Here is a 4,356-nt window from a genome sequence, read left to right on the forward strand (position 1 = left end):
ATCGAATCGTCAGTTTACATGAGGAGGCTAAACTTTCTATGACGACTCAGTACAACCATACCTCCCTATAATAGTGAAATGTCAAATTCTAGGGCTTTTTGGCCATGGAAAATTCTGAAGCTCGGCACGAGCAAACATGACCCATGCTTGTATCTCCGAAACTATGAGTCTGACAGTTTTGCACCCTTCTGCGGAAAGTTGTGTCTCGGTAAGCCTAAAAAGTCAGTAGAACACCACGAAACGATCCGACCACTCCTTCGACCTGTTTTGGGGTTTTGCAGTTTTCCATGGGGTATTTTGTATGGGGAAAACCGACCCATGCCCGTATCTCCGTACCTAAGCGTCTGACGGTCTTGGACCCCTTTAGGTAAAAGTTGCATACCGTCGAGCTGAACATTTCGCTAGAACATCGCAAAACGATCCGACGCCTCCTTCTGGGAGTTTTTGGGGTCGGAAGGTTTTCTGGGACTTTGTCTCTGGAGCAACATTTCTGAAGCTCGGCACGAGCAACCACGCACGTGTCTTATATCTCCGTAAGTAAGGGTCTGACGGTTTTGGACACCTTTAGCAAAAAGTTGCGCCCTATCGAATGGAACATTTCACTAGAACACCACGAAACGATCCGACCACTCCTTCGACCTGTTTTGGGGTTTTGCAGTTTTCCATGGGGTATTTTGTATGGGGAAAACCGACCCATGCCCGTATCTCCGTACCTAAGCGTCTGACGGTCTTGGACCCCTTTAGGTAAAAGTTGCATTTCGTCGAGCTGAACATTTCACTAGAACATCGCGAAACGATCCGACGACTCCTTCTGGGAGTTTTTGGGGTCGGAAGGTTTTCTGGGACTTAGTCTCTGGAGCAACATTTCTGAAGCTCGGCACGAGCAACCACGCACGTGTCTTATATCTCCGTAAGTAAGGGTCTGACGGTCTTGGACACCTTTAGCAAAAAGTTGCGCCCTATCGAATGGAACATTTCACTAGAACACCACGAAACGATCCGACCACTCCTTCGACCTGTTTTGGGGTTTTGCAGTTTTCCATGGGGTATTTTGTATGGGGAAAACCGACCCATGCCCGTATCTCCGTACCTAAGCGTCTGACGGTCTTGGACCCCTTTAGGTAAAAGTTGCATTCCGTCGAGCTGAACATTTCACTAGAACATCGCGAAACGATCCGACGACTCCTTCTGGGAGTTTTTGGGGTCGGAAGGTTTTCTGGGACTTAGTCTCTGGAGCAACATTTCTGAAGCTCGGCACGGGCAACCACGCACGTGTCTTATATCTCCGTAAGTAAGTGTCTGACGGTCTTGGACGCCTTTAGCAAAAAGTTGCGCCCTATCGAATGGAACATTTCACTAGAACACCACGAAACGATCCGACCACTCCTTCGACCTGTTTTGGGGTTTTGCAGTTTTCCATGGGGTATTTTGTATGGGGAAAACCGACCCATGCCCGTATCTCCGTACCTAAGCGTCTGACGGTCTTGGACCCCTTTAGGTAAAAGTTGCATTCCGTCGAGCTGAACATTTCACTAGAACATCGCGAAACGATCCGACGACTCCTTCTGGGAGTTTTTGGGGTCCGAAGGTTTTCTGGGACTTAGTCTCTGGAGCAACATTTCTGAAGCTCGGCACGAGCAACCACGCACGTGTCTTATATCTCCGTAAGTAAGGGTCTGACGGTCTTGGACACCTTTAGCAAAAAGTTGCGTCTTATCGAATGGAACATTTCACTAGAACACCACGAAACGATCCGACCACTCCTTCGACCTGTTTTGGGGTTTTGCAGTTTTCCATGGGGTATTTTGTATGGGGAAAACCGACCCATGCCCGTATCTTCGTACCTAAGCGTCTGACGGTCTTGGACCCCTTTAGGTAAAAGTTGCATTTCGTCGAGCTGAACATTTCGCTAGAACATCGCAAAACGATCCGACGACTCCTTCTGGGAGTTTTTGGGGTCGGAAGGTTTTCTGGGACTTAGTCTCTGGAGCAACATTTCTGAAGCTCGGCACGAGCAACCATGCACGTGTCTTATATCTCCGTAAGTAAGGGTCTGACGGTCTTGGACACCTTTAGCAAAAAGTTGCGTATAACCATCCTCGTCAATACTCTCGAACACTGTAACTCGATCCGACCACTCCTTGGTATACTTTTGTGGGTTGCCAGTTTCGGTTGGGACTTAGTCTCTGGAGACCAAATTCTGAAGCTCGGCGTGGGTACCGACTTTTCGTGCACGTCCGAGGGCCTCGAGCGCCCCGAGAACTCGGACCTTCAGGATTTTGGCCATTTTTGGGGGTGCACAAAAGTGTTCGTAATCAACCTCGGATTGTACTTTTCATCATCTAGGGGCACCGTAGGGACCGAAAAAAGTGGTTTCGCATGATAGTCCACCTCGACCCATGTCGACCCTTGCGCGACCCCGACCTTCAGGATTTTGCTCTACGGAAGGGGGTCGAATTGTGCGCAACCCCGACCTTCAGGATTTTGCTCTACGGAAGGGGGTGCACAAAAGTGTTCGTAATCAACCTCGGATTGTACTTTTCATCATCTAGGGGCACCGTAGGGACCGAAAAAAGTGGTTTCGCATGATAGTCCACCTCGACCCATGTCGACCCTTGCGCGACCCCGACCTTCAGGATTTTGCTCTACGGAAGGGGGTGCACAAAAGTGTTCGTAATCAACCTCGGATTGTACTTTTCATCATCTAGGGGCACCGTAGGGACCGAAAAAAGTGGTTTCGCATGATAGTCCACCTCGACCCATGTCGACCCTTGCGCGACCCCGACCTTCAGGATTTTGCTCTACGGAAGGGGGTGCACAAAAGTGTTCGTAATCAACCTCGGATTGTACTTTTCATCATCTAGGGGCACCGTAGGGACCGAAAAAAGTGGTTTCGCATGATAGTCCACCTCGACCCATGTCGACCCTTGCGCGACCCCGACCTTCAGGATTTTGCTCTACGGAAGGGGGTCTACTTGTGCGCAACCCCGACCTTCAGGATTTTGCTCTACGGAAGGGGGTGCACAAAAGTGTTCGTAATCAACCTCGGATTGTACTTTTCATCATCTAGGGGCACCGTAGGGACCGAAAAAAGTGGTTTCGCATGATAGTCCACCTCGACCCATGTCGACCCTTGCGCGACCCCGACCTTCAGGATTTTGCTCTACGGAAGGGGGTGCACAAAAGTGTTCGTAATCAACCTCGGATTGTACTTTTCATCATCTAGGGGCACCGTAGGGACCGAAAAAAGTGGTTTCGCATGATAGTCCACCTCGACCCATGTCGACCCTTGCGCGACCCCGACCTTCAGGATTTTGCTCTACGGAAGGGGGTCGACTTGTGCGCAACCCCGACCTTCAGGATTTTGCTCTACGGAAGGGGGTGCACAAAAGTGTTCGTAATCAACCTCGGATTGTACTTTTCATCATCTAGGGGCACCGTAGGGACCGAAAAAAGTGGTTTCGCATGATAGTCCACCTCGACCCATGTCGACCCTTGCGCGACCCCGACCTTCAGGATTTTGCTCTACGGAAGGGGGTCGACTTGTGCGCAACCCCGACCTTCAGGATTTTGCTCTACGGAAGGGGGTGCACAAAAGTGTTCGTAATCAACCTCGGATTGTACTTTTCATCATCTAGGGGCACCGTAGGGACCGAAAAAAGTGGTTTCGCATGATAGTCCACCTCGACCCATGTCGACCCTTGCGCGACCCCGACCTTCAGGATTTTGCTCTACGGAAGGGGGTCGACTTGTGCGCAACCCCGACCTTCAGGATTTTGCTCTACGGAAGGGGTCCTCTCTGTACAAGGTTTAAGGGTACATTTTCACCCAAAAACCACTATCGCTCAACCGAAACAACTCCTCGACATGTGTCTTCTCTGTGAATTTGCCCCCGATCTGACGAGAAGTTTTCGAGATATGCCCCTCTGAAGGTACATATTGGGACTTAGCCGATTTTCACCCATTGCGATGTCTATGGGGTGTTGGGAATCGCTCTACCGACCAGCCGGTTGGAGATATCGAGTTGCGGTCTTCGGCGCGTTTGCTCAACTCCGTAATGCCTACTTTTCGTCCATACACACAACACCTCGCAGAGTTCTCCTTCTGCCAGATATAGCGCGTGCCCCTTTGTTCGTGCACCATTTTGGCCCGTTTTTCGCACATCGCTTCGAAACCATGCGTCCGACGGTTTTGCGTCCCAAGTACCGATGTTAGAACACCACCGTGGCTAACTTTCGTCCATATACGCCAACTCCGTGCAATGTCTCCATCACCCGGTTTTTGGGTGAAAACCCATTTCTGGGACTTAGCCGATTTTCACCCATTGCGGTGTCTATGGGGTGTTGGGAATCGCTC

This window comes from Anopheles nili (genome assembly GCF_943737925.1).
Source record: "Anopheles nili chromosome X unlocalized genomic scaffold, idAnoNiliSN_F5_01 X_unloc_31, whole genome shotgun sequence".
NCBI classification, from domain to species: domain Eukaryota; kingdom Metazoa; phylum Arthropoda; class Insecta; order Diptera; family Culicidae; genus Anopheles; species Anopheles nili.